Source organism: Leptonychotes weddellii, chromosome 6, assembly GCF_054177405.1.
Source record: "Leptonychotes weddellii isolate Sample4059 chromosome 6, ASM5417740v2, whole genome shotgun sequence".
Classification (NCBI taxonomy): Eukaryota; Metazoa; Chordata; class Mammalia; order Carnivora; family Phocidae; genus Leptonychotes; species Leptonychotes weddellii.
The window spans coordinates 98,254,610-98,274,974 of NC_138374.1; the positions used below are offsets into that span (position 1 = coordinate 98,254,610).

General features: G+C 39.7%; 1 protein-coding gene across 6 annotated transcripts in view; it reads right to left on the reverse strand.

The window, feature by feature from the left end:
• C6H1orf21 (chromosome 6 C1orf21 homolog) overlaps positions 1-20,365 on the reverse strand; it is a 213,772-nt gene that overhangs the window by 189,559 nt on the left and 3,848 nt on the right. The gene's annotated exons all lie outside the window — the stretch shown is intronic.

Genomic DNA, 20,365 nt, shown 5'->3' on the forward strand with positions numbered 1-20,365 from the left:
CATTCCCTACATCAATCGCTAAGATTCCCACAGCGTTCTCTGTAAACAAGGGGCTGATGAGATAGTCAACCATGTCTACAAACTCAATGCCTTGGGTTACTGAGCATTTTTCAGAAACATACTTCCCTGGTAACTCAGGTCTGACCGTAGCTACTTCAGAGATTTATTGCCAAGCTCAGCAGCTGATCAAAATAAGAAAGAAATATTCTACAGATTTCAAACACTTTTATGAACCTAAAGAGAAAAAAATCAACTCTGGCATCGTTAAAATGTTAATACAGGAGTTCTATCCTGATCCATAGCAGCTACTCACTCCCACACTTTAATCATCATTAATTCTGTGAGATTTAGTTCAGATAAATTTAACAACTGACTGCAAATACACTTCATAATTTTTATCAGGATTCGAGGATGGGCTTCACCTCTGGAGTCTGATGACAAATACTCGTGTTTTAAGAAATTGTGCCACGTACGTTTCATCACACGTGCACATATATACACATCAAAACATGCGTGAAGCCCCAATCACTCCTTTGCTTGAAGAATTCAAGAAACTACTCATGGAGGACCCTGCAGGATCACCCCAGTAACACAAGTCCTCCAAAGAGATAACAGAAAAAACAGCAGAGATTGGATTTCTTTCGCTTGCTCTCAGGGTTTTGGGATGACTGTATCTAGAGAGTTAATCCCTCCAGATGTATAAATGTAATGTCTGACATTGCTCCCCACCTGCAGTAATCAATCAGAAGTATCTCTAGAAAAGGCTCAGGAAGAAATCTGGATTTTTCCCAAGCAAAGTTGAACTGTCCTCACTCCGTGTCCCTTTCTCTCCATATGCATTTCTCTCCGTGTGAGGAGAAGCAAAGATATATTTTTATCCTATAACTGAATCTTGTCATTGATAATGTTTCTTCCTCTCACATGGCTACAGGGAAACTCAGGGCCAGATTTGCAGACTACCTTTCACATAATTAGGCAGAGACTTACTGAATGCCTTTCTAGATTTTAACACTCTTCTGGTTTCCTCTGTGTGATCCGTATGCCACTTTTGTTCTGCTTTCTTCGTCTTTATTAACGTGTTTCGTTAAGAAACAGACAAGTAAGTACCTAAGCAATGTTTATCCTGCATGAGGCTTCCCCCAAGCATTCACCACCTGTCACGATGTTCCCAAGCATGCAGACATGTTCACATTACCCTGAGTCCATAATTTCTATCTTCAAGCACACATTCCTTACACTAGAAAACCCACTGCTGGCTTGCTGACAATCCTGAGGGGTTCATCCTCTCCACTTAGCAGTAGATGGTAGTGCTGTCTTCTTTGGAGTGGTATTTAAACCTGGCTTCATTGTTAACTAAGAAAATCCTATCTGGCAGGATTATTGAAAAATGGGGATTCGGGAAGTAAAATAATTCAACTAAAAACACAGAAATGTAAAAAGCACCCAATGATGTCATCGTTGTCACACAGTCCGTCCCATTAAAAAGCCATCTGTATGCAACAATAAAGGAAGACAGAGTAGATGGTAAATTATGCCTCTACATCACAGTTCTCTCTGAAATTTTATTCGATCATAAACCTCCATATCAAATAGTTTCTACATGTTCACTCATCTCTGCCTAATGTCAGGTACGTGATTAGCGCCAGGAAAGCATCACATAAGTTTTGAATCTCGCATCCAGGTCTGCAACAGTGAGGCGAGCTTAGTGGACTGAGGACAAATTTTAGCTTGTGACAGAAATAACATACAGAACCTGGTAATCTCTCATAATAAACTCAGGATGGGGCATTTAAAAAGAAATTCATATAACCAAGAGCTTTCAGCTACGTTGGTTTTAAGATCACTGAACTTAACCACACCCTAATTTGAAAGTAGCACAGAAAGCTGCCCAGTGGCCACACTTTACAGCAAAATATAGATAAATATTCTTATTTTGCAATCATGAATAAGGGGGTAATATTCCCTAGTCCATCTGCAGAAAAGCCCTTTTAGAGCCTAGAAAAGCCAGCAGGTTTTCCAAGCCTGCTTAATGCCAAAACCAAAGAACTAGATAGGACCTCACTGATTCTTGCATTTGATCATAAACGTCCCTGTAAGCCACATGCATTCATGTTTAAGTCTCCATGTTTATTGAAACCAAAAATCACTGGCAGCATGCCGGGTGGCTCAGTCAGTTAGGCATCTGACTCTTGATTTCAGCTCAGGTCATGATCTCAGGGTCGTGAGATCCAGCCCTGAGCTGGGTGTGGAGCCTGCTAGGGATTTTCTCTTTCCCTCTCCCTCTGCTCCCTCTCCCCAACCCTCTCTCTCCCTCTCTAAAAAGCAAAACCAAACCAAAACAAAACAAAAAAACATTGGCAATAAAATAGAATCAATAGGGCATTTTCTCTAAATTAGAAATATTTCATTAATATTATCTCTATAAGATTTTAGAATTGCCTGAGAGAAACAACTCTAATTGATACAGAGATTTAGGGGAAAAAATATATTTTGGCAAATTAACTTTTATTACATCACATAAAATTAATCCACAGTATATATATATATTAGGAGAAAATCTGAAAACTGACCACAAGTTCTCGCTCAATACTGTCATATACCATTAGCCACCTTCATCCACCTAAAATTCGTTGTGATTCATTTCAATATACAGAAATACACTGGAAATGAACTGGCTTTCATTACTGTTTCAACACTGCCTACCAAACCAAAGGCTGAATCTAAGCTATTTCTTGTGCTGTTAACATATTTGATCAAAATCATTCAACACGTTAAAAAATTATTAGAGTATGAAATCCAACATATACACCTAAAAAACATCTTTGGTCTCAGCATAACTCTTCCTCCCAAGACAAATTCTGACTTCTTGAAACATCTTTACCTATCCAGACACAGGTATAATTATGAGGACATTGCTTTCAGAGCCATATTTCCTAGATTAGCAAACTAATCACAGATCTTTTATCTATTGTAGTTCTTTTTCTTTGCTTTTGCTTGCCAGAACAATATATCCTTTATTTTATTTTATTTTTTTTAGAGCTTTTATGTATTTGAGAGAGAGATCGAGAGCACGAGCAGCGGAAGGGGCAGAGGGAGAAGCAGACTCCCAGCTGAGCAGGGAGCCCAACACAGGGCTTGATCCCAGGACCCCAGGATCATGGCCTGAGCCAAAGGCAGATGCTTAACCTGAGTCACCCAGGCGCCCCACAATAAATCCTTTAAAAAGAAGAATCTTGCTGCATATTTATTAGATATTATTTTAAAATTTAAGAACAGACTCTTCATTTCTATTATAATGGAAAAATAAATTCCCTGCTGTCCTTACTCTTTCTTCTCCATAGTCTATCACTTTTACCACTCGTAAGTTCGCCAGTTTTTCATACTCTATCCCTATTCTGCTATATGTCTTTCCCTGACATTATGCAAATATATATAAATGTTTTGATTCTTTTCCGTGGTAGCTACTCTGCAGTGCTACTTGAGAAAGGGCATAAATAAGAGCAAAGCCAACTGAGACTGTAGCTTAGAACAGTGAGATATTACTCAGCAACCCACAGAGAAGGGAAATGAAACAATGAATACCCAGAGTCCCTGGAGTCGCCATAACATTTAATTCAATTCTGCACGATTTGTGGAGGCCTGCCATGAACCAGGCAATGTGCTTGGTAGGCAGTGAGCTATAAAGAAAGGGCAGGCCGTGTGGACCAAAGACCTCACGCCACAGGGAGTTATTAATTGGTGGTCTGTAAAGAACTATTAATTCATGACCACGAGAGTTATGTTACTTTGGTAAAGATCACTTTCTTCTTATTCTTTTTGTTTTAATTTGCCAAGATCCATTAGGAAGCCCTGTATTCCTGTAGGACACCTGGGAAGGGATTATGTGACACCCCACCTGCCGTCCTCCCATTCGCCATCTAAAGCCCACATCCCACCTGCATTCCATTACTACCTCATTTCATTTATTTCCTCCCCAGTAGTGTGAGGTGCTTTCCTTCTACAAAGGCTGAAGATCAGAATCAATTCCAACACAAGAGCCTACTCACTGACAAACACAAGCAGAGCAGATTTCTGGCCCTCCACTGAAGCTCACCTGGACAGAATAGAAACTACAAGCCAAGAGGTTAGCCAATTGCTGGCTGGAGATCATCCCCACACTACAAAACATGCCGAAGAAAACTTTCTTTGAACATCGAGTAAGAATGAAAAACAAACAAACAAAACACAAAAACAAAAAAACCCAAAATGCTGAATAGAAGACAGAAATGTTGGAGGCTCTCCACATTTCATTTTCTCAGCTGAAATAACTCTTGGTAGTCTAGTACAGAAAGGATGCTGATATCCAAACCCATTAGGTCACTGTGAGAATAGCTGTGTGATGAAGGCATAGACTTTGTTCTCAAATTTTCTGATGGAGCTTTGTCAGAACTAAATAAAAGGACCCTAATTTGCCATTTTTGTTATGCATGAGGCTTCATCAGATTGGGATGCTGGAGAAAAGGTGGTGAAACCTGACCAGGCTTACAACAGCTTTTTCAAAGGTCAGACTATCCCCAAAGGATGGGAAAGCCTGCAGGGGGGATCTGCCTTCACATTCTATCTGTTTAGCGGCACAGTGACTATTCCTATTTCTAAGTGCTTACCAGGGATTCTTTATTCCTTACAAATACAGATAAAAATTCCTCCTTGATTATAAACATTTTGACTTATAGCTCAATTTAGCAAAGCTCCAGGCCCTAGCAAATGACCCAAATAACCCTTTGTTGATCTGGGAGTCAAAATACTAACGATGAATTAAAAAAAAAAAAATCAAGGCAATAAAAAAATCCAATAGAGCAGTGTTTTCTCCCTGATAGAATGGGTCCCACTGTTGAGACATAGAAGTAAGTCTCTTTGGAGGCAGGGTTTGCCAACAAGCACAAACCCTCCATACCCAGGGCTGCTGCAGCAAAATAAATTTACTCACCTCCTCTGTTCATTCAGCTGTCCGTCTCGGTAATGAAAAGTAATGTTTCAGTTCAGGCTTTATGTTTGACCTGCAAATATACTACCACCAACAAAAATAAACCATCGCCCACTGCGATGTTACAATATTAACACACGCTTTCCAGTTTTGATAAAACAATTTTAATGTATTACCGAGTGCACTGAGTCATCTACCTACTTGGCAAGGAAATACTGAATTGCTACAATTTCTATCTGTCTATCTGTTTATTTATTTGTTTGTGAGTAAAGCCATAGAGGTTTATCAAGTGAAGATACAGAAGAAGCTCTCAAGAGTGAGAGGGGTCCTGACAGAGTTGCCTACAATTTCTATTTAGGACACTTTTCTCATCCTGATCTGCCCAATCTCAGTATAATTATCACTGAGTTATTAATTCTCCAACTACTACTCTTTCTTGTGTTGATCATCTCAGGTAACAAGGTTAGAGCCAGGTTAGTAAAAAGGGAAAATGAGAACTCAGACTCCTCACAGATCACCTGATTGACTTCTAACCCCTAAGAGTGGAAGGTCATGGCTCCCTTCTCTATCTGACACCCATAAGCACATCTACGTTGGAATCCATATGCCCATGCGATGCAAAAACCAGACCCTGGGTCTTCTTCACCATGACTTCCTCATGACCGTAACGTATCTGTCAGTGCAATGAAGATATGTAACTTTTTATTTTAGACTTCTTTATACCTGATAAAAAAAGATAAACACTCAGGTCAAACCTAATGCTCGTTATGGCATCCCAACGGCCACAGATGATTTGCTAGAGACCTGGTACATTTCCTTAAATGCCCCCATCCCTCCTTACTGACCTAAAAAAACAAAACAAAACAAAAAAACAAGAAGCCATTATGCCTCAAAGGTAAGCAGGTAAGAGATGGATAAGAACTATCAAAATAACCCAAACGGATGTATTTTATTTATTTCCGAGGGAAGATGGTGTTTGTGGATTTCTGAACTACTGTGCACGCATGTGTTTAACAGATGCATACACGAAGCTAAGTGGACGTGACAGAGCACAGGTTGGAACCCATGGGGAAAGTTTTGTTTTGCTTAGAAAGAAAATCTCACCTGAGAGATTTTCTGAGTTTTTCATATTAAATGTTACCAAATGTAGTTGCATATTCATTCAATTATGGGAAATACCATTTTAGGCACCTATTTAATTTGTCTCACTCATTTTAGACATATAAAATATTATAGTCACAGTTCCAAATCAAAGACTCAATTCCATAGAGAAAGGGGGATCGTGTGGGGAGGGGAAAAATCCACTTACTCTCTTCCCTTACTCTTCCACATACATGAGGCTGGCTCACTAAAGCACAATGTAACAGAGTGAAGCCCATGTCCTTCCTCAGTAGTCCTTTAAAGGAGCGATCTGGAAAACAATCTGAATGCATTTCTGTAGATGACAAGGTTATCTTCAGCCCATATGGAGAAGACAAGCAGCGCCAACTGAACTGAATTTAACTGCATTTCCCTCGGAATTCGGAGCCTCTCTGCCACTTAACAAATAACCTGCCACACGTTCTAGTATAAATGTTATTTCCCAATGCACAACACTTGATCATAAATACAAGCGCTTCTTTTTCTCTTCCAAGGACATTACCCCTCACCCTCACTCTAATCCCACCTTTGGGATGGACAACAGCTAAGATTCAAAGAAAGGTTCTAGGTAGTTTGGCTGTAAGCATCTTTGATGCAAGCCTTTTTGCCGCATAACCAATTAATTGGCCATAAGGCAATTCTGCATAAAAGATAAAAAAAAAAAAAATAACTGGTTGAAAGTGTGGTTTGACAGTCTGTTGGTTTCATCAACCGGCTGACAGTTTAGTTTCATTTCTCCATTTATGCAATACTCCCGTTTTATATTATATAAAATTTAACCCTCACAATCGTCTAGACAGCAGCACAGAGTTTTGAATACACATTTCCCATGGAACCTTGGAACCTCTATCAACAGACAGGTGACAAGATGCCAAGAACAGTGTAGGTTTTCACCACACAATACAACAAGAACTCATTTACAAATATACATTCTAGTACTTGGAAACAGCTATGCCTTAGAATAAAGAAAGAAATATTAGCAAAAAAAGAAAAAGTGTGATGCTGAATGAGGAGATAAATCAACAAGCAAAAAAAAAAAGTATAATGCTATGAACAAAAGACTCCAAAAACAGGGCTTAAGTGCAAGCCACCAAAACAAAAAATCAGTTATTTGCACAGTAGTGCCATGAATCCATACTACACACCTTGAATGTATACAAACATACTGTATTTCGCAATTAAGTCTTTTTATTTTTGTCGCTTATTTTTCATATTTCTTTATGTCCTTTTTAATGAATGTCCCTCTTTTTTGTGTGTGTGATTTTTATCTTTTACAGCAAAATCGCCTTATGGCCAATTAATTATTTGGTGAAAATGTTTGCAGTGAAAATGCCTGCAGCAAGGATGCTTATGGCAAAAACACCGGACATGCCAAAGAAGAACCCCCAAAAATCATTATTATAAGATCTAAACAAGTAACAGAAAACAAGTAGGAATCTCACAGGCATTTCATCTCTGGATATACTCATGTTACTTCCTTGCTAATCACGGGAGTTTATTTAATTCTATCTGGTTCCTTTGAAACGTGGGTTAGTCTTAGCTGTTATAATAAAAACTGAAAAACCAAAACACTCGCAAGGGATTGTATCTTCACACAGAGCATCCTAAAACTCTCATTTGAGATTATATGAAGGGGAAGTATTTTCTTGACATTAGAACCTAAAGCAAACTTGGTAGAGACTCAAATATAATGAAAATAGAAGGGAGATATAAAGATAGCTTTGGTGTTATAAAAACTATCCTCCTAGGGCTTGAAAGGCACACACACATCCACAGATCACAAGACAAGCTGGAGATCTGCCATCTTCACTTTGCACTGACCTTCTGATTTTGATTAGAAGACAGTTTTTCGCCACATTCATGCCCTTGAGACAAGTCTACCAGCCCCCACAGAAAGGAGCCCAGCAGCCTTAGGAGCTTCGGTCGGCTCCAAAACTGAAGGCACACGAACCTAAAGAGGAAAATGCTACTGGACAGAGATCCCAAGGAGCTCTGCCATAATGTCTGCATCACTTTGGGGAAGTCACAGTTCCCGAGTGAACCAGGATCCCTGGCAACCAAATGCTTATTTGAATGCTCCTTCCCACCCTATCCCCTTCATCTGCTGTGTCATGTCATGAAAATACCAGTGGAAAGAAGAGAATGTAGCAATGGGAGGATTTTGAAAGCAAACTTCAAAGCATAATGATAATTATTAGTGCTGGGTCTGATCAGACCATGTCAAATAATGACTCAGATAAAAGACAGGGGGTGGGCAGCACTGGGTGGCACAGTCCGTTGAACGCCTGACTCTCAGTTTCAGCTCAGGTCGTGATGGCAGGGTCGTGGGATCAAGTCCCGCATGGGGCTCCCCACTCAGCTCGGAGTCCTGCTTAGGATTCTCTCTCCCTCTCCCTCTGCCCCCCACCCCCCCGTGCTCGCTCTCTCTCTAAAATAAATAAATCTTAAAAAAAAAAAAAAAAGAGGTCAGAGAATGCGTTTCATTTGCTGACATCACAATTTGGGATACATAAGGTAATCTTCGAAGAACAAGGGGGAAAAAACGGTTTTAAAATTTTGACAAGTTGCAGAAATAGATACATAAAATCTCAACACCAGAAGGGAAGATGGGCTACAAAAGTTTTGCACAGGCATAGTCAGGACAGGTTTGGGGGGTTCAGGCTAATCTTAAGAATCAGAAACTAGGAGAGCCTTCAAATCAGAAAACAAACAGAAACCAGCCCCATCAGGTGTCCCATCACCCAGCCGAATCCTTTAAGGCCACCAAGTGTCTGAAAGCACACATCACAGAGCAAACTTGAACTGATGTTAAAAATTCCTGTTGACATAGTGAAGAACCGCCACAAGAGATTCAAGGATTTCCTCTCTGAAATTTTAAGGGTAAAAATACCAACTTTCTAGGATGGACCGCCATCGAGCAAAAGCATAGATTATCACCCGAAGTTGTTAAAAAGATACTCTGGAATAGAAGTTGGGAACATGGGACTTGGGGCCAAACCTTCATGAAAACCCCATCATGTATTTCCCGCTGACTTTCTGACATCACGTAATTTCCTGTGTGGCTTAACCTCTCTGAGCATCAGTTTATTCATCAGTAACACGAAGCCCATATGTAATTCTCACAGGACCACTACGTAGGTTAAATGAGTTCATGTACATGCTGCATCTGGCATATAGCACATGTGTAACAAATGTTTCCTATTTATGATGTCCCTTCAAAAGTCACCTCTCTCTGAATAAAGTTTAGAATTGACCATGATGATATTTTGCATAAATGGTTAAAAAAAAATCACTTAAGTGTCAAAGAACCCATGACTGTGTGTTGTTGTACCTGGTGATGTAAGTCACTCGTGTGTGTACACCACACAAGAACATATTTCTTGCTGCCTGACCCAGACACTAAAAAAAAAAGTGTCTTAAAAAAAAAAAAAAAGTAATTGTCCCTAAATAAGAAATGAAAAAGCCAAGTGTTTCATATCTAACAGAAGTCTTTCTCAAGCATAAATTTAATTACTTGAGTTCTGAGTAATCTAGCCTATTCCTGGGTCTGGACTTTTGTTGTTGTTCTCCTTCTCTTTTGTTATGAAATAATCACATAACATATGTACAATTCAATGGACAAAAGCAAAATGAACGTCTCTATGTACCTACCTGTAGAACACTGCAAGCACCTTTGAAGCCCCAGGTGTAGCTATTCCTAATCAGACCCTATCCTTCACCCCCAGAAGTAATCACTGTTCTCCTGCATTTTATGTTACTAGTTCCCTTACTTTTCTTTATAATCTTCCCATATATGAGTCAATCCTTAAAGAATGTGTTGCTTTAGTTCAGCATTTTTTAGAATTTTACATAAATGGAATCACGCTGTATTATTCTTCTATCTTGCTTTTCCACTCAACATTATGCTTATGAGATTCATCCCTGTTGATATGCACCATTGTACGTTATTCTCACTGCTGTTTATTATAAATGTAGCACAATTTCTTTTCTCAATATACTGCTTAGTAGGCCTATAGACCTATTTCAGTATTTCACTGTAAGCATTCCTACAGATGTGTAAGAGTTTCTAAGGCTGTGTTTCCCAATCTTCTTCATAACCCCACTTATATAAAAAAAAAAAATAGTATCAGAATGACAAGCTATAAAGTTATGAGACAAAACCGCTCCCACTCCAGGCTTGCAATTTGCTCTGCTACCCCGAAGACTAAGAGGATCAGGGGACCATTTTACAAGGAATTCCAAACTTCTTTCCAAAACCATTATACCAGTTTCCACTATCACCAGAATCATATGCATATTCCCTCTGCACCAGAATCATATGCATATTCCCTCTGCTCTATATCCTTGCCCAGTGCTTGATGCTGACAGACATTTACCAACGTGGTAGGTATGAAACGGTAGCTCATCGTGGTTTTAATGTTAAAACATATTATACCACCTCTATAATTGAAACAGTAGAGAACAGAATAGAAAATGCAGAAAGACAGCCAATTAAATACTTATGGAAATTAAATATACAATAGGGGCACATCTCAAATCAGTGGGGAAGAGATGAGACTTTTTTTTTTAATCTTTTTTTTTTTAAAGATTTTATTTATTTATTTGACAGAGAGAGAGACAGCGAGAGAGGGAACACAAGCAGGGGGAGTGGGAGAGGGAGAAGCAGGCTTCCCGCCAAGCAGGGAGCCCAATGCGGGGCTCGATCCCAGGACCCTGGGATCATGACCTGAGCCGAAGGCAGACACTTAACGACTGAGCCACCCAGGTGCCCCGAGATGAGACTTTTAATAAGTGGTTTGTGACATCTAGATAGCCGTGTGGAAAAAGAGAAAATTGGATCCATTTTCCCACACAACAAAAAAAATTCCAAAGGGGTCACATACTTAAATGTTAGTGATAAAACCACACAAGCACTAAAAGAAAATATGGGTGACTCTCCGTAACTGTCCAGAATGGTAGTCATTATCCACATGTGGCTACTAAGCACTTGAAATGTAGTTAAGTGTGCCTGAGGAACTAAATTGGCAGTTTTAATTTATTTTAATTAACTTATATTGAAATTTTAGAATACTTAACTCAGTTATTGGAAAGCTTTCATGTACACTTGGGACAACCTGGTTATGTGAATTTATTTTTTCAACAGCAAATTTTATGAAGTCTAAACACAGATCAAGTATTTATTATGAAAATTTAGTGACCAAACTGAAATGTGCTAGAGTATAAAACACACATCAGTTCTTGAAAGTTCAGCATGGAAAAAGAATGTAAAATATCTCATTAATTTAAAAATACTGATTAGTTATTGAAACGATAATATTTTGATAGATTCAATAAAATTATTATTAAATTCTTTTCACCTGTTTCTTTTCATGCTTTTTAATGTGGCTACTAAAAATTTACATATATGGTTTCTACTGGATGGTGCTGCTGTACGGTCTAGAAGGAATTTTTTTTTCTGCATCATGATTCAAAACCAAGAGGCAATAAAAGACTGATAAAACTGACTACAACAAAGAAAAAAGTTTGCATTAAAAAAACCAAAATCTGGGTTGCCTGGCTGGCTCAGTCAGAAGAGCATGTGACTTGGGGCACCTGGGTGGCTCAGTTGGTTAAGCGACTGCCTTCGGCTCAGGTCATGATCCTGGAGTCCCGGGATCGAGTCCCGTATGGGGCTCCCTGCTCGGCGGGGAGTCTGCTTCTCCCTCTGACCCCCCCCCCCTCATGTGCTTGCTCTCTCTCATTCTCTCTCTCTCAAATAAATAAATAAATAAAATCTTTATAGAAGAGCATGTGACTCTTAATCTCAGGGTCATGAGTTCCAGCCCCATCTTGGGTATAGATTACTTAAATAAAAACTTTAAAAAACAATAAAAATCAAAATTAAAAAAACAAAACAAAACAGAATCAGAGAGAAAAGATAAGTGATAAACTGGGGGGAAAAAACTGCCGGCACTGCCCATTCACCTGTCCATTCAGTTAAGGAAAAATGTTTCAGTCCCAGCTTTATGTTTGATTTGCAAATAAACCTCCACCAACAAAAACAATCATTCCCACTACAGTGTAAGAGCAAGACTAGGAACAACCATCTATCCAAATGAATAAAGTGTGGTGTATTTATACACTGGAGTCTCTGCAGTTGTAAAATACAATGAAAAACTTTATATATGGCTCCAGGGTGATCTCTGAAATACAGTGTTAAATGCAAAAAAACAAGGTGCAGAACTATAATATGCTACTCTTTTTCCTAAGAAGAAGAAAATGAAGATGTTTGCATACATTAAATAGAAATAGAGCATACGTCGCATAGGTCACACATACACACATATACACAAACACATACCTATACACATACATATGTATATCTTCCTAACTCTGTCCATTGAACAATGACCAGCCCAGAGACAATGAGAACTCCTAACACCTAGACTATGGTCTCTAAATACCATTTACCACTAAAACTGATCTGCAGTAGAAAAAGTACTCGGTAAGTCTGAAATATCTTGTTACCCCAGAAAGTAAAAATATCATCAAAGACCACTATAGTCATGTCAAAAGGATTCAGAAGCCAATTTAAAGAGTCTTCCACATGCCAAAGATAATTAGAGTTTTGAAAGAAGTAACTGCAAGGGATTGAAACACATATAACCTGTGTTAAAGTCCATGAGTTCAGAATACTAAAAAAAAAACCCAAAAAACAAAAAGGAAAAAAAAAAAACAACCTCTTTAGTCTTCTTTGGAAAATGCTAGAAAATCAACACATTTTTCTGAATATTATTTAAGATGAGGGAATAAAACCAAGCATTAATTTTCCTATATAAGCTATACTCTGAGGTAACCAAATAATTGATGCGGTTCATTTCTTGATAGAAAAACTCCAGCTAACAAATGCAGAAATGGATGGCAGGATATCATCATTTTACAACCCTTACTGAAACACTGTATCTAAGCAATGACCATCAATGGTTTTTGAAGGGCCTGGGGAAACTTTATAATGGAGAGATCATGCTGACAACACCTGAATCCACTGATCAGTCTTAACCTCACAAAAGAAGAAACAAGAAGGCACGTGTGCTTCCTAAAGTCTTGTCATAGAAGTACATAACACTTTGTATGATGTACTCTCGCCAAACTATCTGATCGAGGTTCCAGTCTAGATCAAACTACCAGCTTACAGGAAATAAGAGAAACAGAAATAGTGAAGAACACCAAGAAAGAAGATGCAATCAGCAAACTACGGAATGAAGGAAATCCTACAGAAAAATCCCTGTTTCTTCAACAAACAAACTCCCAGGAAAGAAGCAGAAGAGGGAAAAATAGAAAAAGGAAGTCTATAAATAAGGACAGATGCATCTTTCAGGTGTGAAAACTGTCTGAATCCGGAATGTAACAAATTAATCATTAAAAATAATTACGGACCAATCAGGAAAATTTGCTGATTGGGTATTTGATATTAAAGAATTACTGTTGAAATTTTTTAGGCATGATAATGATATTGTGGTTATACTAAAAGAAAAAAAGTCCTATCATTTAGAAATATAATCTAGTATGCACGGACAAGATGGCATAATGTCTGTGATTTGCTTCAGGAAGAACAAGTAGGTGAGGGGAAGGGAATAGGTGTGTGTGGCAGGAAGGGGAGAGGAGTATGGAAAAAACAGAATTGGCCAGGAGTTGGTAATTAAAGGCCTGACTTTATCATCAGAGAGCTTGGGTTCCAGTCTTGGCACCACCATTTGACAGCTACAAAACCTTGGTCAAGGTCCTAAAGATCCCGAGCCTCAGTTCTTCCTTATCCCTAAAGTAGAGGTAATGGTAGGAGGTTCCTCATAAGGCTGTTGCAAGCATTAAAGAAGATAATTCATGTAATGTACTTAGCACAGTACCCAGGCACAGATAAGCTACTCAATACATGTTAGCTTTCATTATTATTACTGTTAATTATTACCATTGTTATTTAAGTTCATGAAGCTAGAGTCAAAGGATGGTAGAATTGGGAGAGAAGTGCCGAATTCAAAGCCCTCCTTCGTTCCAATACATAACGATGCCTGCCCTACCTCTACCCTGAGTCCCTCAGTGGAGACCGAAAACACGTAAAAATACTCTGCAATAAGAGTCTCTTTTTCACAAGACAAGGCTTTGATGACATCGCTTCTAGAATCAGACAACGAGCCATCCTTTGTCACAGTGTCATAACTTCACGTGTCTTTACTGTTAATGGTTTCTCATCTGGTGGCATGTATGCACTCAAGTATTTTAACCCCCTTAAATCAATATGCACACTCATAAATTCACAAGGATTAAACACTGCGCCATTTCACCATCCTCCCAAAACATGGCCTCAAATTTTTACTACATCAGATGCTGGTGTAAATTATATAAAGCAAACCTCAAAATCCCAACATATCAAACTAACAGTGATAGAACATCAAACTTTGCATGTAGCACAAGCTAACATAATATTACGGCGCTAAATACCTGTATCTGGCAATCTCCCGTAAGGTAAATATTTCCACTTCTATTAAATAACAGAATTATGAATTTTGAGAAACCTCTTCAATATTATTTTACTTCTTTGTTGGACCATGCTGACCATATGCTGATTTGTGACCCACCCTGCCTGCTCCCTGACACCAGGCCTGCCTGTCTCTCCTGCCTCTCTGAGGGCCTATACTGTTTATTCTTCTTCCCTGTCCTTTTCCATCCACAGCCCTAAATGTCGGTATTGCCTGGAACTCACTGTGCAGTTTTCTTGTATTTACTCTCCCTGGGCAATCTCACACCAAACCACATAGCTTCAACCACCAAATTTACAAAAATTCTTTTTCTTTCTTTCCTTCCTTTCCTTTCCTTCCCTTCCTTTCCTTCCTTTCCTTTCCTTTCCTTCCTTTCCTTCCTTTCTTTCTTTCATCCACTCACTCACTCACCAAACATGTACTAGGCCCCAATTGTGTGGTAAGCTGTCATGAGGATACAAGAGAATTAAAAACAGATATAGTCTTACTCTCATGGACTTTACAGTTGGGGGGGTGGAGGTGGGCAATCGGTATTTGAAGAACCAAAAAATAAATTTGCAACTATAATTGTAGTAAGTACATGCACACAAGGGGTATGGTGAAGCTGGAAGACAGAAAAGAGGGATCTAACCTTATCATGGAGGTTAGGGAATAATTCCCTAAGAAATGCTCACTGAGATCAAAGCCGTAAGTCTGTCCCAAATCTCTCTTCTGAAATCTAGACCAGAATTTCAGTATATCTCCATCTAAAAGAATATAAGCACCTAAAACTCAACATACTCCTAACTGAGTTAATGATCTTTCCTCCCGCTGCATGAATTCTTCATCTCAGCGAAAGACAGAATAATCCATCCCAAAATTTTGCGATTATCCTTTACCCTTTTCTTCGCTCTCCAGTGTCAATCTGTCACCAAGTCCCACCAATCTTACTTCCTAATACCTTTCCTGTCTATCTTCTCAATGTTCAGGCATTAATTCAGTTCCCATCAGCTCTCACCCAGTTGGGACCAGAGTTCCCTTGCTCTGATTCCAGTCTCCTACCCACACTTGGAAGGAACTATCTATCATGCAAATGACGTCTCTCCCCTGTTTACAATCTTTCAGTGCCTCTCACTGGTTGTATTTTGCAGTAAGTCCAAACTGTTTACCATGAAGCATTGTGTGGTTCCTCAGCCTCATCTCCCACTGTGTTCCATCACACGTGTAAATTGCAGCCATCAGGACCCACATCCACATGTCTCCACACCATGTGTATCTTCCGCCTGAAATGCTCTACTTCCTCTTCCCTTTGTCCATAAACTCTTTTATCCCCAAATGCCAGTCTGTGAACTAGTCTATGAATCCATAGTAACGTGAGAAAAATAGTTAGAAAGCCAATGTTAGCCGCCCTCCAATATTTTTAGAAATGTAAACAATACCGTAGAGGACTCTTGTGTAGCTTTTGAGTGTCATCCCAAACACCTCCTCCTCTGTGAAGCCTTCTAGGACTTCTTTATTTTGGGGAATCACATAATTTATTGCCCAAACTGGGAGACTTTTGAGGGCCAAGGGGATATATTAAGACCTATGTGGAACACTAGGCATAGACGAGGGCTGTCCCAGGGAAACCAGGCTGCAAAGTCAGCCTACCTGTAGAGAGAATTGGCTTTCTTCACTCAACTCCCAAAGCAGCGTCTATTCACCATATATCATGTGTTTGCATGTCAATTTACTCACTTGTCTGAGAAGCCCACAAAGGCAGGGCCAGGCCTTTTTATCTGTATCTCCAGCATCTCTCCAGTGCCAGGCACGGAGATGACACAAAGTGTCATCAACAAAAGTAAATGTTTGTTTAACAAATTATCTGAGTGAGTAAGAAAGATTAGATGCCTTAATCTCGGCCAACAAAGGAATTTTAAAATTCCCATTATCTTTTCTCATCCCACACTATACTTCCTCATTTGGTCAAAGAGAGTTTCGAATGGGAGCAAGGTCTTCACAGAGAAAAATTCTAAGCCTCAGACCACTGACCAGCTGTCAACCAACCAACAGAGCCACTTACTCAGCATAATACACCCCCAGGGGGCAAGACAAAAGATCTCATCATTTGGTGGGGCGGTGAAAAGCACATAACTGAAAACCAAAACTAATACTGAAAGAAACAGACATCAAGTAAGGGTTACAGGCATTCACAGATGGTAAGGGAGGAGCCATTCTTATGGTCAGAAAAGGGTCAGAGACAGGATCTGAACTGAGAACTGAGATCCCCAGGCGGGGTTGGGGTGGGTGCTAGGGAGGCCACCAAGGATAAGCACAAGGTTTGTTTTGGTTGCTGTGTCTAGACTGCCATGGATTTCTGGCACAGAAACCAGAACATCTGAATTCTCAGCGAATATTAAGGGACTCAAAGAGGCTCCTGGATTCTCATGTCCTTCATCAAAATAGTAATCGTATCTTTCTGAGACATACAACGAGATATAGGTTGCTTCTTCATTTATAACCTTTTAACTGCAAGAACTGTCACAAAATTATTTTAGGGAAATTGCTTCTGGCAGAACTTTCCGATAGAACTGCTGAAGTCACCCCTTGGCATGTATTAACTATCTGTGTCTTTGAAAAGTTCCCTGCAAACCACAGTCTGGCAGCCTGCAGCATCTCCTTTCTCTACACCTGGCCTTTCAATCTTCTTGTGATAGAAACAGTAGTGTCAATAGAGGGGTTCCACCGCAAACAACCATATACAGACCTCTTTGTCAAACTGGGGTTCAGGGGGAGGCTTTCAGGAGTGGCTATTATACACACTAGCATCTGTGATGATTGGTATAAAAAAGATCCCCACACTCCAGCAAAGACTAAACTTCTCATGACCTTTTCCCTACCCGGCTCAGTGGGGAAAATCCTAAGTCACCAAGTGAGGTGGGGTATGTCCTAACACAGGGTTTACCAATGAACTAGAACTACTGTGGTATCCATCGCACTCAAATAAAACACAGACTCATCAAAGAAAGGGAATCCTTACCTAAAAACTGTTTGCTCTGCTCTGCTTTAAAGCACCGTCTTCCAAAAGCCGAGGAGCACTCAGGATATTGCATAACTAGTGTTGGATCTACTTGTGAAGTACAATTTTATAAAAAGACCAACCCAAGGATGTATGTAATGAGTCAATAGGATATGTTTTTCTAGGAGTTGTCCCCATTAATACTTTTTCTCCCACTGACTCCCTACTGATGGGGCCGACCTAGGTTACAAATTTACAGGGAAAACCAGTAATATTAGGTCTTATTAGCTAACAAGCTAATAATATTAGCTAAAGAATCCTTACTTGGCAGAAATGTGTCCTGCAGGCTTATAAAATTTTCATGGAGAGCAGTAAAGCCATAACAAATGAGAAAAAAAATCTGGTTCAACTTACAGTAATATTTATTTAACCAAAGGAGAAAAAAATAAGGTAATGAAGATGACATTAAATAAGCCATTCTATTTCTGTCATTAGTCAGTAGATTTTGGTGTACAGCAAAGCCTTTCAATGGTGCCATTACAAAAATCTCTGAAATGCTTTTCAAGATTTATTGTCCAAATCTTTAAAAGTAACAATATCATTGAGATGTTCCTTTATTATCCAACACAGGATATAACAGCTAAGCGAAGAAGCAAAATACTTCAGCTATTACTACATGGCTTAAGAACCTTGAAAAATCCAAAATATAGTAAGGTCAAAATGAAAACAAAGGCAAAAAGATCCCTAAACTCACGGGTGCTCTAATCCCATTTTTCTACAAGGCACAAAACATGTGGACTTGAACTCATGAATGCTATAAATGCATCTGTTAACTGGCATGAGCCTGTGAAACAGGCACAGGCAGGTATGTGCTAGAAGATCTAAAGGCTTGATGGAGAGAAGTGGGTGGGAGTAATAAGGGAGGTGTGGGGCAAAGTAGGACAAGGTAGGGGGGCCCTGAGGGCAGAAGGAAGAAGCTCCCCAGAAGCCGGAAGGCTATACTTGAACAGGGAGGTGGGTGGAGTCAAGGAGAAAGTGGACCTGGAGATGAGGTTAAAACACTGGACAAGATTATTCAAACATAAAATACTCAAGTGCTGCAGGCAAAAGTAAGGTGGGAGGATAAGAAGCAGGAGGCTCTATGAATGAAAATCTGTGGGACAGAAAGCCAAGTTAAAGCTCCAGAAAGGACTATAAGGTGAAAGGGACATTTGGCAAAGGAGTAAGGTAAAGGCAGCCCAAAGAGTGAGAACAGATGTAGGGGCAGAGCCACGGGATGCCAGGAGCCTAGTGAGCTCCCTGCAGGAGACAGGTCTCCACTTTCCTCATGTTAAGTGATTTTAGAGGGAGCAGCAGTGACTACTGATTACTGACTCTCTTGGGAAAACCTGGTAAACCAAGAGCTGGGGCTACCTGAGCCTTCCCAGACCGTCTCCCCCACTCCTAGATCCAGGCACATTCTGGGATTCCAGCATGGGACACCTGGAGCACAAGTTCAGTAAGACAAGGTACATGGGAGTTCTCCGGAAACCATAAAGCGTCCTATCGATATGAGGCACTGTTATTCACCGAACCCCTTAGACTAAAAAGATAAAGACCATAGTCACAAGTCAACACTCATGAGGGAAGAAATATTTGTTAAAGATGGATAATACATATAATCCCAATCAAGATCCCCCCAAGTAGAAATTCCAGTAATGTGAGGGGACATTACACTTGGTATGTTTACTTGCCTATTAAATATTCTTCAACAATTAAAAATCCCAACCGAGGCAGAATACGGAGCTCTTAATAAGCTATCATACTGATTTATTGAAATGGAAGTCCATAGCTAATGTATTTCCAAGGAGTTTTTTGACATATTACAGACCTTAACTAATTAGGTTAATTCAATTCAATTCAATCACTCACTGAGTAACTTCCAAGTACAAGGTATTGTGCTGGCTACTGTGGGGTTTGCAAAGATGACCCAAACCGCCTGCCTTCTAGTCGTCTTCTAGTTTCCTGGCCAACTCATCTTCTCAGTTTCCACTGCAGATCGGGAAGGAGCTATCTCTCCTTTCACAAGTGGAGACGGAAGGCAGTCTTTACATTCTGTGCCTGGCCTACAACCCAGGAAATACATTTTCCAGGAACAGATTTCATTAAAAAAAAAAAAAAAGTCAAGGAACTTCTTGATACTTGCTGACGGAGGACGCTGTCGGGTGCTCATTTCTATGTTCATCCTAGCCCAGCTTACATCTAACCACTCTTGTCATGATTGCATAACCATACATGTCAAGTTGTTTCTTGTTGCAACTGTAACTTGTAAAATTAAACTTCAGAACTGAGATAGTCAAGCTAAATAATTGCCTACTTTAAGAATATGTATATGTATAATTTGTGTGCCACTTTAGATAAGCCCTTGAATTATGAGCTCTTAAAGTCACAACTGTCACCAATTACTAAAATACAGTTTCAGTGTTGCAATTCCCCCTGCAGACAGGCCCTACCCTTGTCTTCTCAGTTGTCTAAGCAGTATGTTATACTAGTCTATTGCGATCTGCTTTTCATGTTTTAACAAGAACTTAATACAGGGCGCCTGGGTGGCTCAGTTGGTTAAGCGACTGCCTTCGGCTCAGGTCATGATCCCAGGGTCCTGGGATCGAGTCCCACATCGGGCTCCCGGCTCAGCAGGAAGCCTGCTTCTCCCTCTCCCACTCCCCCTGCTTGTGTTCCTGCTCTCGCTGTCTCTGTCTCTGTCAAATAAATAAATAAAATCTTTAAAAAAAA